At 42.4% G+C, this 18,855-nt stretch overlaps 1 long non-coding RNA gene across 1 annotated transcript; it reads left to right on the top strand.

The window, feature by feature from the left end:
- The first annotated feature begins 15,639 nt into the window (after positions 1–15,639).
- LOC139830547 (uncharacterized) lies at positions 15,640–17,509 on the top strand. Its single transcript, XR_011742968.1, has 2 exons — positions 15,640–16,028; positions 17,288–17,509. It is a non-coding gene; the product is annotated as an uncharacterized lncRNA (long non-coding RNA).
- The last annotated feature ends 1,346 nt before the right edge of the window (positions 17,510–18,855 follow it).

Raw genomic sequence — 18,855 nt, 5'->3', positions numbered from 1 at the left:
GCTATTCCGTATGAGCTTTACACGGAGATTATGCACGAAATTGATTCTTGTGAACTTGAAGATATTGATGTGGTTATTCAGCTGGCTAATAGAGAAACTATTTCTCCAATTGGTATTGTTCGAGATGTGGAAGTTTTATGCGGTAAGATTAAATATCCTGCTGACTTTTTGGTACTTGGTTCTCATTGCTAGTGATTATTGTCCTATTATTTTTGGTAGACCTTTTCTAAATACTTGTGGAGCTATTATAGATTGCAAGAAAGAGAAAATTTTAACTAAATTTGCTGGTGAATCTTATGAGTTTAACTTCTCTAAATTTACTAAAACTCCTTATAAAGCTGATTTGCCTAGTAATGATTTTAAAATGGAGCAATGTGCATCTATTGTTCTTGTTCCTAATAATCCTTTGCAGCAACATTTGGAGGATAGCGAGAGTGAAATTTTTAGGAAAGAAAGAGATGAGCTTGAGGAAATTTTTCTTCGCCAACCTATTCTCAAGCATGACTTACCGGTGGAAGATTTGGGTACAACACCGCCACCAAAGGAAGATCCTGTTTTTGATTTAAAGCCTTTTCCTGATAATCTTAAATATGCTCATATTGATGATAAGAAAATATATCCTGTTATTATTAGTTCTAAGCTTTCAGGGATTGAGGAAGAAAGGTTATTGGAAATATTGAAGAAGCACCGAGGAGCTATTGGCTATACTCTTGATGATTTGAAAGGGATTTCTCCTTCTATTTGCCAACATGCTATTAATATGGAAGATGATGCAAAGCCTGTTGTTGAACATCAGCGTCGTCTAATTCCGAAGATGAAGGAAGTGGTAAGAAATGAGGTATTACGACTTCTTGAAGCTGGTATTATATATCCTATTGCTGATAGTAGATGGGTTAGTCCTGTGCATTGCGTTCCCAAGAAAGGAGGTATGACTGTTGTGCCTAATGATAATGATGAGCTCATTCCTCAAAGAGTAGTTGTAGGGTATAGAATGTGCATTGATTTTCGAAAAGTTAATAAAGTTACTAAGAAAGATCATTACCCTTTAACATTTATTGATCAAATGCTAGAAAGATTGTCTAAAAATACTCATTTTTGCTTTCTTGATGGTTATTCTGGGTTTTCACAAATTGCTGTTAAAGCTAAAGATCAAGAGAAAACCACCTTTACTTGTCCTTATGGAACTTATGCTTATAGACGCATGCCTTTTGGTTTATGTAATGCTCCTGCTACTTTTCAAAGATGCATGTCTGCTATTTTTCATGGTTTTTGTGAAAGTATTGTAGAGGTATTCATGGATGATTTTTCCGTCTATGGGAATTCTTTTGATAGCTGCTTGCGAAATCTTGATAAAGTTTTGCAGAGATGTGAAGAAACTAACCTTGTTCTTAATTGGGAGAAATGCCACTTTATGGTTAATGAAGGAATTGTATTGGGACATAAAATTTCTGAGAGAGGTATTGAAGTTGATAGAGCTAAAGTTGAAGCAATTGAGAAGATGCCCTATCCGAGGGACGTTAAAGGTATTCGTAGTGTTCTTGGTCATGCTGGGTTTTATAGGAGATTTATTAAAGACTTCTCCAAGATTTCAAAGCCTCTTACTAATCTTCTTCAAAAAGATGTACCATTTGTTTTTGATGATGATTGTAAGGAAGCTTTTGAAACTCTTAAGAAAGCCTTAACAACTGCTCCTATAGTTGAACCTCCTGATTGAAATTTACCATTTGAAATTATGTGTGATGCTAGTGATTTTGCTGTAGGCGCTGTTCTTGGACAGCGAGTAGATAAAAAACTGAATGTTATTCATTATGCTAGTAAAACTCTTGATGCTGCTCAAAGAAATTATGCTACAACTGAAAAGGAATTATTAGCTGTAGTCTTTGCTTGTGATAAATTTAGATCTTATATTGTTGATTCAAAAGTTACTATTCATACTGATCATGCTGCAATTAGATACCTAATGACAAAGAAAGATGCTAAGCCGAGGCTTATTAGATGGGTACTTCTTTTGCAAGAATTTGATTTACATATTGTAGATAGGAAAGGTGCTGATAATCCTGTTGCTGATAATTTGTCTAGATTGGAAAATATTGCTTATGATCCTGTTCCTGTTAATGATAGTTTTCCAAATGAACAATTGGCTGTAATAAAGGTGAGCTCGCGAGACAGTCCTTGGTATGCTGATTATGCTAACTTTATTGTTTCCAAGTACTTGCCTCCAACCTTTTCAGCTCAGCAAAGGAGGAAATTCTTTTATGACTTGAGGCATTATTTCTGGGATGATCCACACTTATATAAAGAAGGAGTGGATGGTATTATGCGAAGATGTGTTCCCGAATATGAACAACAAGAGATATTGAGTAAATGTCATGGTAGTGCTTATGGAGGACATCACGCCGGAGAAAGAACCGCGCAAAAGGTTCTACAATCAGGTTTTTATTGGCCAACTCTCTTCAAGGATGCGAGAAAGTTTATTTTATCTTGTGATGAATGCCAAAGGGTTGGTAATATCTCCAGACGCAATGAAATGCCCATGAATTATACTCTTGTTATTGAACCGTTTGATTGTTGGGGATTTGACTTCATGGGACCTTTTCCGTCTTCGGAAGGTAACACTCATATACTTGTTGCTGTTGATTATGTTACTAAATGGGTGGAAGCTATACCTACAAAAAGTGCTGATGGTGAGACCTCTTTAAGAATGCTTTTAGATATTATTTTTCCTAGATTTGGAGTGCCTAGATATATTATGACTGATGGAGGTTCTCACTTTATTCATGGAGGTTTTAGAAAAACTCTTGCTAAGTATGGTATTAATCATAGAATTGCTTCCGCTTATCATCCTCAAACTAGTGGTCAAGTAGAACTATCAAATAGAGAGATTAAATCTATTTTGGGAAGGACCGTTAATAAAACTAGAAAGAATTGGGCTAGTAAATTGAAGGATGCACTTTGGGCTTATAGAACTGCTTACAAAAATCCCATGGGAATGTCACCTTATAAAATGGTTTATGGGAAAGCTTGTCATTTACCTTTAGAACTAGAGCACAAAGCTTATTGGGCTGTTAGAGAATTAAATAAAGATCCTAAACTTGCCGGTGATAAGAGGTTGTTGCAATTGAATTCTCTAGATGAATGGAGAAGTGAAGCTTATGAAAATGCTAAACTCTTTAAAGAGAAAGTTAAAAAATGGCATGATAGAAGGATTATCAAAAGAGAATTTAATATTGGGGATAAAGTCCTATTGTATCGGTCTCGTCTCAGATTCTTTGCAGGGAAATTACTCTCGAAATGGGAAGGACCGTATGTTGTCGAGGAGGTGTATCGTTCAGGAGCTATCAAAATTAGCTCTCTCCAAGGCAATGCCACGCAAGTGGTGAATGGACAAAGACTCAAGCATTATATCTCGGGTGATTCTTATAATGTTGATGTTGATATTATTCAAGTGGAAACATCGGAGGCTTTCATCAAAGGGCAAATTGACAGTCCGCCAGAACTCGACTTTGAATAGGTAACAGTACTGGTAATGAAAAGTACGCAATTTACTTTCCGAACAATATTTTCGCTGTTTTTGGAAAATATGAGAAATTACGAGTTCGAAACGGAATGGAAAGGACGCACAAGGGGGCGCCACCATAGGCCGGCGCGGCCAAGCCTGGGCCCGCGCCGACCTGTGGTTTGGCCGCCTCGTCGCCCCTTTCCGACTCTGGTTCGATCTGGTACTTTCCTTATGTCGCGAAATTTTTTGCTATATATTCCCCCGGACCCCTGGAGGTCCGTATATCGTGTTCTCGACGTGTTTTGTTTCGAGCTGTTTCTGCCAGGATCTGTTTTCAATTTAGAAGCACCATGGTCTCCAAGAACAAGGGCAAGGAGTTTCCGGATGAAGAAGATCGAGATCTTGGGTGGAAAGAGGAAGACAAGGACGTCAAGGAAGAGGATGAAGAAGAGGTGGAGGAAGATTCGCGCGCACACTCGCGTGCTACTATTGCAAGCATCAAGGTGGTGGACAACCATTTTAGTGCAAACAAGAGCGCAAGAATTCGCACTGGAGGAGGGGTTCCACGTCATTACCTAGCTCCGAAAACATCTCCATCAGGCACTCATCACCCCTTCCATAATCTAATTTTCAATAATCAAATTGAAGGGACTCCCAAGGCAGCATTGCCTAGCCAGTGGGATATAGATCGCTCTAACACTGCAGGAGAGAAGGAGCCTGAGGCTGAGGAGTGGGGAAATAACTCCAAGAGCTGGGACTCGCCGTCGGACAGACTCCTTAACCGCGTCGAGCACAATTCAGAGATGATTCGCAATCTCATATACAGGATTGACGAGCTTCAGGAGCTTATTGAGAAGCTTGTCAGGAATTCATCACCACCATCACCAAAGGAGTAATTCATCATCGGTATTGGCATCCCCTTGGTTTGTTCCAAGCTTGGGGGAGTGCCGCGGTATCACATCATCACTACCTTTTATTTTTATTGTCAAGTAGTGTCATATCATGAGTAGGGAAGTTATCATATAAGATGGGTTGCAGTTGGAAGTATCTCTCTTTAGTTGGTTGTCTATGTATCCCTTGGTGTGAGTTATCGTTATGGAATATTAATGAGAAGTCTTATCATTTACATATTGCACATCTTATTCTAGTTTGCAATCTCTATCATATGATTTACCTTGTTGTTAGTATTGGTATCACTTTGGGAGCATTGAATAAATCTATTTGGTTTTGGCAAACTTAGCATTGGTCAATAGCAACAACACTTTGAGGTTTAAATAGAAAAGAGAAATACATGTAGTTGTTTCATTGTCTTTCTTGTTAGCTCATAGCTTATTATTCTGAAGTTAAAATTGTTTGTGCTTACAAGGAAGATGCATGATTGTTTCTATCATATGTATATTTGTTTGTTTCCCTCGACTCTTATGCTTGCTAATTAACCTTGCTAGCCAAAGACCTGTACTGAGAGGGAATATTTCTCGTGCATCCAAACCTTAACCCAAACCTATGTCATTTGTGTCCACCATACCTACCTACTATATGGTATTTTCTGCCATTCCAAGTAAATACTTCATGTGCTACCTTTAAACAATTCAAAACTTAGTATCTCTTATTTGTGTTAATGTTTCATAGCTCATGAGGAAGTATGTGGTGTTTTATCTTTCAATCTTGTTGGGCAACTTCCACCAATGGACTAGTGGCTTCATCCGCTTATCCAATAATTTTGCAAAAAGAGTTGGCAATGGGATTCCCAGTCCCAAATTAATTAAACTAAATAGACACTCCTCCATGGTATGTGATTGATGGACGGCACCCGAAGGATTCGGTTAGCCATGGCTTGTGTAAGCAAAGGTTGGGGGGAGTGTCATCATCATAATAAAACTAAAATAAAAAGGCACTCCTTCATGGTATGAGATTGTTGGCAGGCACCCGAGGATTCGGTTAGCCATGGTTTGTGAAAGAAAGGTTGGAAGGAGTGCCACACAAAATGAAAATAATATGGGAGCCGCTCTTAGGAGGTTGTCTGGCAAGGGGGTTAGAGTACCCGCTACCAGTCGTTGACAACAACAAACACCTCTCAAAATGTTACTTTTATTATCTCTATATGATTTCAAAACTGAAAAAGCTCTAGCACATGATTTAATCCCTGCTTCCCTCTGCGAAGGGCCTGTCTTTTACTTTATGTTGAGTCAGTAAACCTATTTCCCTCCATCTCAAGCAAGCATTTGAGTAGTTGTGATCAAACCATTATATTGTGATTTGCTTCATCATGTCTTTTATTCTTCCTTGTTTAGTACAAGTTTTATCTGGATGAATATAGCTTTGCAAGTTATCAATGATTATGAGAAGACCATTATGATTGAGTATGCAAGTTGTGCTTTATAAACTTTAACATGAGAGCGCTGCTCAATGAGATAAATATAATCTGTTAATTGTTCTCTGACCAAGAACGAAGTTTGCCATCACCAATTATGATTTCTTATGCACCTTTACTTGTGATTACCTTATACTTGTTTCAAGATGAGTTATAAGAGGTTGTTTACTATAATATCTTGTGTGAATGAATATGATGCTTCTTGTCCGTATTTTATTTATCGACTCTTCACTCCATAAACATGTGGTCCTGTCTATCGAGCTCAGTTTCGCTTGGGGACAAGCGAAGTCTAAGCTTGGGGGGAGTTGATACGTCCAATTTGCATCACTATTTTATATCATAATTTGCTGTTATTCATTGATATATTTCATATTGGGACACAATACTTATGTTATTTCATCTATTTTGCATGTTTCATCATTATTGGAGGATCAAGCACCGGAGCCAGGATTCTGCTGGAAAAAGCACCGTCAGAAAGCAATATTTCGGAAGATCAACTGTGGGAGGAAATTATACCAAAAATCCTATTTTTCAAGATGACGAAGGAAGCCAGAAGGAGGGGCCAGGAGGACCCAGGGTGGGCCCACACCCTAGGGCGGCGCGGCCCATGCCCTGGCCGCGCCGCCATGTGGTCTGGGGGGCCCACGACCCCTTTCGCCTCCTTTTCTTCGCGAAATCCTTCGTCCCGAAAACCTAAGCCACAGAGGGTACCTCGCGAAGAGTTACAGCCGCCTCTGCGGGGCGGAGAACACCAGAGAGAAAAGAGCTCTCCGGCGGCAGGAATCCGGGGAAATTCCCTCCGGGAGGGGGAAATCGACGCCATCGTCACCGTCATCGAGCTGGACATCACGCCATCACCATCATCATCATCTCCACCATCATCACCGCCGTCATCACCGCTGGACACCGTCACCGCCGTAGCAATTTGGGTTTGATCTTGATTGTTTGATAGGGGAAACTCTCCCGGTATCGATCTCTACTTGTTATTGATGCTATTGAGTGAAACCATTGAACCAAGTTTATGTTCAGATTGTTATTCATCATCATATCACCTCTGATCATGTTCCATATGATGTCTCGTGAGTAGTTCGTTTAGTTCTTGAGGACATGGGTGAAGTCTAAATGTTAGTAGTGAATTATGGTTGAGTAATATTCAATGGTGTGATATTTAAGTTGTGGTGTTATTCTTCTAGTGGTGTCATGTGAACGTCGACTACATGACACTTCACCATTTATGGGCCTAGGGGAATGCATCTTGTACTCGTTTGCCAATTGCGGGGTTGCCGGAGTGACAGAAACCTAAACCCCCGCTGGTATATCGATGCAGGAGGGATCGCAGGATCTCAGAGTTTAAGGCTGTGGTTAGATTTAATTCTTAATTACTTTCTTGTAGTTGCGGATGCTTGCAAGGGGTATAATCACAAGTATGTATTAGTCCTAGGAAGGGCGGTACATTAGCATAGGTTCACCCACACAACACTTATCATAACAATGAAGATTATTTAGCTGTATGTAGCGAAAGCACTAGACTAAAATCCCGTGTGTCCTCGAGAACGTTTGGTCATTATAAGTAAACAAACCGGCTTGTCCTTTGTGCTAAAAAGGATTGGGCCACTCGCTGCAATTGTTACTCTCGCACTTTACATACTCGTACTTTATTCAACTGTTACATCAAAACCCCCTGAATACTTGTCTGTGAGCATTTACAGTGAATCCTTCATCGAAACTGCTTGTCAACACCTTCTGCTCCTCGTTGGGATCGACATTCTTACTTATCGAAGATACTACGATACACCCCCTATACTTGTGGGTCATCAATGTTAATCCTTTTTATGCATCTTATTTTGCTTAGATCGCGACGGTAGCATTATAAGATGATCCCTCTCACTAAAATATCAAGATAATAAAGTGTTCATCCTTAGTAGCACCGTTACCAATACTTGTCGTTTTGAAACATCTCGTGATGATCGGGTATGATAGATTCAACAAGTGTATACAATGGGTGCAAGCCAGTTTTGCACACGCGAATACTAAGGTTGCCTTGACGAGCCTAGCATGTACAGACATGGTCTCGGTACACGTGATACCGAAAGGTAGATCATGAATCATATGATTGATATGATGAACACTTTGAGTGTTTGCCATTGAAGTTACATCTTGTCTCGTGATGATCGGACTTGGTGTGGTGGATTTGGTTCGTGTGATCACTAAGACAATTCGAGGGATATTGTTTTGAGTGGGAGTTCACCTAGTTTTTAATTTTGTTGAATTAAAATTTGAACTCAATTTGTCATAAACTTAGTCTAAACTATTGCAAATATATGTTGTAGATATGGCGTCCCCAATCAATTTTAACCAAATCCTAGAGAAAGAAAAGCTTAAGAGCAACGGTAGCAACTTCACCGACTGGTTCCGTCATGTGAGGATTTTCCTCGCTGGTGGAAACCTGCAATATGTGCTTGATGCACCGCTAGGTGACCCTCCTGCAGAAACTGAAACCGATGAAGTAAAGAATGTTTACGCGACTTGGAAAACTCGGTACTCTCAAGTTCAGTGTGCCATCCTATGCAGTCTGGAAGCCGATCTTCAAAAACGTTTTGAGCACCACGATCCTCATGAGTTGGTCAATGAGCTGAAAGCTATCTTTGAAACTCATGCGGCCGTGGAATGCTAAACACTTCTTTAGCTGCATGATGGAAGAAGACAGCTCCGTTAGTGAGCACATGCTCGCCATGACCGGGCATGCGAAGAAACTCAGTGGCTTGGGAATAGTGATTCCTAAACAGACTGGGGATTAATCGTGTCCTTCAATCACTGCCACCTAGTTACAAGAACTTTGTGATGAACTACAATATGCAGAACATGAACAAAGAGTTACCTGAACTCTTCGCCATGCTGAAATCTGCTGAGATTGAGATCAAGAAAGAGCACCAAGTGTTGATGGTCAACAAGACCACCAGTTTCAAGAAACAGGGCAAGTCTAAAGGAAAATTCAAGAAGGGTGGCAAGAAAGCTGCCACGCCTCCTGTGAAACCTAAGAATGGCCCTAAGCCTGATGCTGAGTGCTATTACTGCAAGGAGAAGGGACACTCGAAGCGTAATTGCTCCAAGTATTTGGCCGATCTGAAGAGCGGCCTTGTCAAGAAGAAGAAAGAAGGTATATCTGATATACATGTTATAGATGTTTATCTTACTGGTTCTCGTACTAGTACCTGGGTATTTGATACTGGTTCGGTTGCTCATATTTGTAACTCAAAACAGGAACTAAAGAATAAACAAAGACTATTGAAGGATGAAGTGACGATGCGCTTTGGAAATGGATCCAAGGTCAATGTGATCGCAGTCGGCACACTCCCTCTACATCTACCTTCGGGATTAGTTTTAAACCTCAATAATTGTTATTTTGTACCTGCGTTGAGCATGAACATTATATCTGGATCTTGTTTAATGCAAGACGGTTATTCATTCAAGTATGAGAATAAAGGTTGTTCTATTTTTATGAATAATATCTTTTATGGTCGAGCACCTGAAAAGAATTGTTTATTTCTATTAGATCTCCATAGTAGTGATACACATATTAATAACATTGATGCTAAGCGAATTAAATTGAATGATAATCCTACTTATATGTGGCACTGTCGTCTTGGTCATATTGGAGTGAAACGCATGAAGAAACTCCATACCGATGGATTACTAGAATCACTTGACTTTGAGTCACTTGATAGATGCGAAGCATGTCTGATGGGAAAAATGACTAAGACTCCATTCTATTATGGAGCGAGCTACAGACTTATTGGAAATCATACATACCGATGTGTGCGGACCAATGAGTGTAGCCTCGCGCGGTGGTTATCGTTATGTTCTAACCTTCACAAATGATCTGAGTAGATATGGGTATATATATTTCATGAAACATAAATCCGAAACTTTCGAGAAGTTTAAGGAATTCCAAAGTGAAGTAGAAAATCAACGTAACAAGAAGATTAAATTTCTACGATCTGATCGCGGAGGTGAATATCTGAGTTATGAGTTTAGCATGCATTTAAAGAAATGCGGAATACTTTCACAATTGACACCGCCGGGAACACAACAACGAAACGGTGTGTCCGAACGTCGTAATCGAACTCTCTTAGATATGGTTCGTTCTATGATGTCTCTTACTGATTTGCCGTTATCATTTTGGAGTTATGCATTAGAAACAGCTGCATTCACTTTAAATAGGGCACCATCTAAATCCGTTGAAACGACACCGTATGAATTATGGTTTAATAAGAAACCTAAGCTGTCGTTCCTTAAAGTTTGGGGTTGCGAAGCCTATGTAAAAAAGTTACAACCGGAAAAGCTAGAACCCAAAGCGGAGAAATGCGTCTTCATAGGATACCCTAAGGAAACTATAGGGTACACTTTCTATCACAGATCCGAAGGCAAAATCTTTGTTGCTAAGAACGGAACCTTTCTGGAGAAAGAATTTCTCACTAAAGAAGTGACTGGAAGAAAAGTAGAACTCGATGAGATTACTGAATCTTCACTCGTTGATCAGAGTAGCGCAGTACCGGAAGTTGTTCCTGTGCCGCCTGCACCGGTAACAGAGGAAGCTAATGATAATGATCATGAAACTTCGAACGAGATAGCTACTGAACCTCGCAGATCGACAAGGGAACGTGCCGCTCCTGATTGGTATGATCCTTGTCTAAATGTCATGATTGTGGACAACAATGATGAAGACCCTGCGACGCATGAAGAAGCGATGATGAGCCCAGATTCCAACAAATGGCAAGAAGCCATGAAATCCGAAATGGGATCCATGTATGGTAACAAAGTGTGGACTTTGGTAGACTTACCTGATAGCCGCAAGGCTGTCGAGAATAAATGGATCTTCAAAAGAAAAACAGATGCTGATGGTAATATTACTGTCTATAAAGCTCGACTTGTCGCAAAAGGTTTCCGAAAAATTCAAGGTGTTGACTACGATGAGACTTTCTCACCTGTAGCGAAGCTAAAGTCTGTGAGGATTTTGTTAGCAATAGCTGCATTTTTCGATTATGAGATTTGGCAGATGGATGTCAAAACAGCGTTCCTTAATGGAGACATTGAGGAAGAGTTGTATATGGTACAACCCAAAGGTTTTGTCGATCCTAAAAATGCTAACAAGGTGTGCAAACTTCAGCGTTCAATTTATGGACTGAAGCAAGAATCCAGAAGTTGGAACCGACGCTTTGATAAGGTGATCAAAGACTTCGGGTTTATACAGTGTCATGGAGAGGCCTGTATTTAAGAGAAAGTGAGTGGGAGTTCTGTAGCGTTCCTAATATTATATGTAGATGACATATTATTGATTGGGAATGATATAGAACTATTAAGCAGTGTAAAAGGTTATTTGAATAATAGTTTTTCAATGAAAGACCTTGGTGAAGCATCGTACAAATTAGGCATCAAGATTTATAGAGATAGATCAAGACGCCTAATAGGGCTTTCACAGAGTACATACCTGTACAAGATTCTAAAAAAGTTTAGAATGGACGAAAGTAAGAAAGGGTTTTTACCTATGTTACCAGGCAAGGTCTTGAGTAAGACTCAAGGACCGGCTACGGCACAAGAAATAGAAAGGATGAAACAGATCCCCTATGCATCGGCAGTAGGCTCTATCATGTATTTCATGCTATGTACTAGACCGGATATAGCACATGCTGTTAGTTTGACTAGCAGATATCAAAGTGATCCAGGAATGGAACACTGGATAGCGGTCAAGAATATCCTGAAGTACTTGAAAAGAACTAAGGATATGTTTCTTTGTTATGGAGGTGACTGACACGCGTACAGCACGCGACCGTTGGGAACCCCAAGTGGAAGGTGTGATGCGTACAGCAGTAAGTTTCCCTCAGTTAGAAACCAAGGTTTATCGAACCAGTAGGAGTCAAGAAGCACGTTGAAGGTTGATGGCGATGAAATGTAGTGCGGCGCAACACCAGGGATTCCGGCGCCAACGTGGAACCTGCACAACACAACCAAGATACTTTGCCCCAACGAAACAGTGAGGTTGTCAATCTCACCGGCTTGCTGTAACAAAGGATTAGATGTATATTGTGGATGATGATTGTTTGCAGAGAACAGTAGAACAATTGCAGTAGATTGTATTTCAGATGTAAAGAATTGGACCGGGGTCCACAGTTCACTAGAGGTGTCTCTCCCATAAGATAAATAGCATGTTGGGTGAACAAAATACAGTTGGGCAATTGAAAAATAGAGAGGGCATGACCATGCACATACATATTATGATGAGTATTGTGAGATTTAATTGGGCATTACGACAAAGTACATAGACCGCTATCCAGCATGCATCTATGCCTAAAAAGTCCACCTTCAGGTTATCATCCGAACCCCTTCTAGTATTAAGTTGCTAACAACAGACAATTGCATTAAGTATTGCGCGTAATGTAATCAATAACTACATCCTCGGACATAGCATCAATGTTTTATCCCTAGTGGCAACAGCACATCCATAACCTTAGAGGTTTCTCTCACTCCCCGCATTCACGGAGACATGAACCCACTATCGAGCATAAATACTCCCTCTTGGAGTTACAAGCATCAACTTGGCCAGAGCATCTACTAGTAACGGAGAGCATGCAAGATCATAAACAACACATAGGTATAAATTGATAATCAACATAACATGGTATTCTCTATTCATCGGATCCCAACAAACACAACATATAGCATTACAGATAGATGATCTTGATCATGTTAGGCAGCTCACAAGATCCGACAATGAAGCACATAAGGAGAAGACAACCATCTAGCTACTGCTATGGACCCATAGTCCAGGGGTAGACTACTCACTCATCACTCCGGAGGCGACCATGGTGGTGTAGAGTCCTCCAGGAGATGAATCCCCTCTCCGGCAGGGTGCCGGAGGCGATCTCCTGAATCCCCCGAGATGGGATTGGCGGCGGCGGCGCCTCTGGAAGGTTTTCCGTATCGTGGCTCTCGGTACTGGGGGTTTCGCGACGAAGGCTATTTGTAGGCGGAAGGGCAGGTCAAGGGGCGTCACGAGGGGCCCAAGAGACAGGTCGGCGCGGCCAAGGGCTGGGCCGCGCCGCCCTACCTCCTGGCCACCTCGTGGCCCCACTTCGTTGACTCTCCGGTCTTCTGGAAGCTTCGTGTGAAAATAGGCCCCTGGGCGTTGATTTCGTCCAATTCCGAGAATATTTCCTTACTAGGATTTCTGAAACCAAAAACAGCAGAAAACAACAACTGGCTCTTCGGCATCTTGTTAATAGGTTAGTTCCAGAAAATGCATAAATATGACATAAAGTATGCATAAAACATGTAGATATCATCAATAATGTGGCATGGAACATAAGAAATTATCGATACGTCGGAGACGTATCAGCATCCCCAAGCTTAGTTTCTGCTCGTCCCGAGCAGGTAAACGATAACAAAGATAATTTCTGGAGTGACATGCCATCATAACCTTGATCATACTATTGTAAGCATATGTAATGAATGCAGCGATCCAAACAATGTAAATGACATGAGTAAACAAATGAATCATATATCAAAGACTTTTCATGAATAGTACTTCAAGACAAGCATCAATAAGTCTTGCATAAGAGTTAACTCATAAAGCAATAATTCATAGTAGAGATATTGAAGCAACACAAAGGAAGATGAAGTTTCAGCGGTTGCTTTCAACTTATAACATGTATATCTCATGGATATTGTCAATGTAAAGTAATATAACAAGTGCAATATGCAAGTATGTAGGAATCAATGCACAGTTCACACAAGTGTTTGCTTCTTGAGGTGGAGAGAGATAGGTGAACTGACTCAACATAAAAGTAAAAGAATGGTCCTTCAAAGAGGAAAGCATCGATTGCTATATTTGTGCTAGAGCTTTGGTTTTGAAAACATATAGAGAGCATAAAAATAAAGTTTTGAGAGGTGTATGTTGTTGTCTACGAATGGTAATGGGCACTCTAACCCCCTTGCCAGACAAACCTTCAAAGAGCGGCTCCCATTTTATTTTTTATTTTTGGGTGGCACTCCTTCCAACCTTTCTTTCACAAACCATGGCTAACCGAATCCTCGGGTGCCTGCCAACAATCTCATACCATGAAGGAGTGCCTTTTATTTTAGTTTTATTTAGATGACACTCCTCCCCACCTTTTGTAACGGCCCAGGGTAGTACCCCTATTAGATGTGTTTGATCTTTTCTTTTATGCATCATCATGACATCATGCATCATCTCATCCATGTTTTTACTAAATAAAATTATTTTTATAAACCCAAATTATTTTATTTTCCCTCTCATATGGTTTCTATATTAAACCACCTTTTCTATTCTTTTAACAAAACCTTATAACAAAACTATATATTATGTTTATTATAAAACTTGGAACTTATTCTATCTTTACATTCGCCTTTGTATTGAAATTCAAACTTTTATTTGAGTTGGTTCAAATCATGTTTGCAAACAGTTTTTAAAGGAGAAAACACCCTAACCCCTTCTTGGACCTTTTTCTCTTTTCTGGCCCAACTCTTCCTCTCTCTCCCCTGGACCCAATCCCATCCCGGCGGCCCAAGCCAGCCCAGCTCCTTCGGCCCGCTTTCCTCCTAAGCGAAGCGTTACGCTTCTTGTCTTCTTCCCCCAAAAGCGAACACGAGAGGCGCGTGAGAGCACCCTGTGGTCCTCCATCGCCAACCACCGCGCCCACCTTCACCTGCTCCTCCCTCCCCTCTTAAATCCCATCCGCGCAGAAGCAAACCCTAGCCTTCCCCTCTTCCTCCCCTCGGCGCCGCCAACCCTCTTCTCCTTTTCTCTTTCTCTGTGAGCACCACCGTGAGCTCCTCCACGGTGTTTCGTCGTCTCCGGCCTCCCCGCGCCAAGCCAACGCCACCGTTCGACGCGCCTTGTCCTCCTCTTCAACCTAGTGCAAGGAATCGAGCCGGCATCCGAAATCGAGCGTAGTTCGCCGTTCCTTCTCCGTCTCTGGCGCGGTATCTCGCCGATTCCCGCCGCCACGCACTTCCCAGTCCTCCCGCGACCGCCCCGGAAGCTCGCATGTGAAGTACTCTGTCTCCTTAGCCTCTTCACGCTCTTCCTCCCTCTCTGGAACATCGCCCCCTTGGTGACCGTCGTCGTTTCGCCGCAGGTGTCGACGCCGGCGAGCTCTCCGGCGACCGCCGTCAACGGCACCGCCTCCTCCTGACCCGCGCCGGCGAGGCCCACCCGGCGCACACCCGCACGCATCCGGGGAGGCCCTGCAACGCCGCTCTTTTCGTCGCCGCCCGCGGTGACCGCCCACTTCTGGAACGCGCTCCGCGTCGAACACCTCATGGGCGTGCGCGCATGGTTCGCCAGCGTGGCATCCACATCGACCCCTTGGCCCCACCTGTCGCCGTCCGAGGCTAGGCCCTCCTCTGGTGAGAAAACCCTCCGTATCCGATCGGATCTGGTCTTTTATGCGTTCAAGCCCTGCAGCTTTCTTTTCATCAACCCGCAGTCCTTGCCTGTGACAGTTTCCAACAAAACCCCTAGATCTCCCGGGAACTAACCCGCAGTCCTTCTCTGTCGCATTTTCGTTCGGGTCCTTTTTCCTAATTAAATTAATCTTGTTTTTCTATTTTAACTAATAAAAACTAATCTGCTAATAACTTTTAATTGGTAACTCAAAATTAAAAGTGTTGTATATGAATTTTGATCAGAAAAATGTGATGAACATGATTATACCATCCATGCTTGCTGTTGCATCATGAATCATATAATTTCGTGCTAGTTTGCATTACCACCTAATATGGAACATATGGAATATGTGGGATATTATATATATGTTGTCCCGGTTCCATTTAACTTTGATGTAGCACACCCCTGCCATGTTTGCTATGCTAATCCACCCTTAAATTTGTCAGTAGAAAATGCAACTCCAACCTAATTTGTTTGTCCGGGTTCCGATCCCGCTTAATTTGGATAATTGCATTGCACCATCTTGCCATGTCATGCATATCATCTTGAGCATGCTGGATCTTCTTTATCCGTAGTAGTAAGACTTGCATACGTTGTTTGTTCCAGCATTTGCTTCTTCACGGATAGGATCACGAGGTGTTGATGTGAGATACGACGAGTTCTCCGACAAGTTCTTCTGCAGCTTTCCACAGGCGAGCCCACCCCTTCACCTATTTTACTTTTACATGCTCTTTTGATCTATTGCTATCCTTATGTTGCGATTCTGTTGTGTCACGTGTCCTATCCACCTGTTACCTATATGTCCGAGATACACCTCCTCGCCCTACCTATTGTTTGTTGTTTGCCAGCTTTGCGAGTCGTAGGCGAGTTTAGGGTCTTGTTGATATCTCGAGATGTTCGGGATATCTTGTTGGGAGGTTATCACATGCTATATCTTTTGTTGGAGATAATCACACTTTATTTTATTGTTAACAACTAAAATTGTAAGCAGAGGCATCTGTGAGCCCCTTTGCGAAAGCATCGGAACTTTGACTCGCTAATGTCCCCTAGGACCCGAGTTCTTGTTATCTGTTCCGAGATTGAGCGCTCTACCCGTACGTGGGGGAGTGGGACCCCCATCACCCACTACCTTTCCTCGAGTCTGTTTATTGGGAGCCACAACCTTGGTTTTATTTGCTCATATGCACGATGCACGATTTACTTCTTGTTGCCTTCGGGTGTTTATTTCTGTACTGTACTCATCTCGTGGAACGATTAGCGACAGCAGGTTGTTCACACTTAGCTTAGCCGTTGGCACAAACCTCTGGGTCCGTATCGGAGTACGGCCGAACTTCGTCACGGGTAGCTTAGTGGGGTGGCTCCCCTTAAATTTTCTCTTGCATTGGGAACGGTCTTGATGTGAGACTCCACCTGTAGTAAGTGGGTTCGAGCATGCGTATGGTTACATTTGGGCAACCCCTGCAGGGTGTACATCTTATCGATAAGCCGTGTCCGCGGTTATGGACGACTTGGAATTGTATGGCTTGATCATAGAACAACTTACACCTTTATGTTGTTGATAATAATCTGCTAATAACTTGATTAGTAATATAGCATTACTACAACCGATACCTAATAAAACTTGTCCACCGTTGAGTGCCTTTTACATTGCCTCTTCGCAATTGTTGGAGGGGATATGTGTAATCGGCTGGGTTATGTTTGTGTAGTATTTATCTGTTACCTTGTGCGCTCTCTTATCTTCTCTGAGTAGACGGATGTTGTAGCGTGTCTCTATTGGATAGTAGCTTTGCTGCCGCTAAACTCCACATATAGCCGGGTGAAGTTTATACCGCCCACCAGCGAGCATAGCTGGTCTTGTCTCGCAAGTACGTGCCAATGGTACTTACCCTCGCCTTCCTTTCTTTTTGTCTCCTCCCCCTTTTGTCGGCAACCGATGGCCCGACTTTGACAGGTACGAGATGACGACGTTAGCAAGGTTACCCTTCCGGCTTGGCCTGGGCAGGGTTATGGACGCCACTGGTTATCTTCAGGACTCTTAGTCCAATTTGTATCTTGTCCGTACTCGGACGCATTCGATCTTTTGTATGATTCGGATCTTTGTATTGTATATTTGTATCTTGCCTCGTTGGAGTCGTTCTTGTAATATATATGTATCTTGTGGGCTCTATTGTAATCCTGTTGTAATGTTACCACTCGTGTTAATTCCTCTGGCATCACGTGTGTGATTCGTCGCGCACGTCGTGTCGGGGGGCGTCTCTGGATCGATATCATGCGGATTTCGGCGGGATCGCTGGAATCCTCATGGTACCGGTTTCGGGGCGTCACAAGTTGGTATCAGAGCCCAGGTTGACGGTACCCCACTAGTCCAGCCTGTAGGATAACCTTGCCAACGGACGTTGTGTCTAGTGTCAAAACTATTTTCTAAAAACTCGTTGGATAGATCTGATTAGCTCTGATTTTTCTCCTTATCTATATTCTTTCTCCTCTCACCTTTACGAGTTTTGAGTTTTCTCTCTTATCCGAGTTTCTCTGAGTCTTAGGTATCTACGTGGGTTGGACGATCTTTGCCCCTCACCTATAGGTCCGATCTTCGGAGGATCCCGACAGAAGCTCAGCATCATCAACAGCGGAAGAACGACTTCTTGTTAGTGGTGTCGCCCGATCAGCATGGAGCAAGAATTCTTGTTAGTGGTGTCGAGGAGATCGACACGTCGCCTGAAGATCCGATAGTTCACCTCTCTCCCCCGTACCTTGAGGAGGAACCTCGGGGCGAGGTTCCTTGTTAGTGGTGTCGATTGTAACGGCCCAGGGTAGTACCCCTATTAGATGTGTTTGATCTTTTCTTTTATGCATCATCATGACATCATGCATCATCTCATCCATGTTTTTACTAAATAAAATTATTTTTATAAACCCAAATTATTTTATTTTCCCTCTCATATGGTTTCTATATTAAACCACCTTTTCTATTCTTTTAACAAAACCTTATAACAAAACTATATATTATGTTTATTATAAAACTTGGAACTTATTCTATCTTTACATTCGCCTTTGTATTGAAATTCAAACTTTTATTTGAGTTGGTTCAAATCATGTTTGCAAACAGTTTTTAAAGGAGAAAACACCCTAACCCCTTCTTGGACCTTTTTCTCTTTTCTGGCCCAACTCTTCCTCTCTCTCCCCTGGACCCAATCCCATCCCGGCGGCCCAAGCCAGCCCAGCTCCTTCGGCCCGCTTTCCTCCTAAGCGAAGCGTTACGCTTCTTGTCTTCTTCCCCCAAAAGCGAACACGAGAGGCGCGTGAGAGCACCCTGTGGTCCTCCATCGCCAACCACCGCGCCCACCTTCACCTGCTCCTCCCTCCCCTCTTAAATCCCATCCGCGCAGAAGCAAACCCTAGCCTTCCCCTCTTCCTCCCCTCGGCGCCGCCAACCCTCTTCTCCTTTTCTCTTTCTCTGTGAGCACCACCGTGAGCTCCTCCACGGTGTTTCGTCGTCTCCGGCCTCCCCGCGCCAAGCCA

Source organism: Lolium perenne, chromosome 4 (assembly GCF_019359855.2).
Source record: "Lolium perenne isolate Kyuss_39 chromosome 4, Kyuss_2.0, whole genome shotgun sequence".
Classification (NCBI taxonomy): domain Eukaryota; kingdom Viridiplantae; phylum Streptophyta; class Magnoliopsida; order Poales; family Poaceae; genus Lolium; species Lolium perenne.
This window is presented reverse-complemented; position numbering and strand designations above follow the sequence as displayed.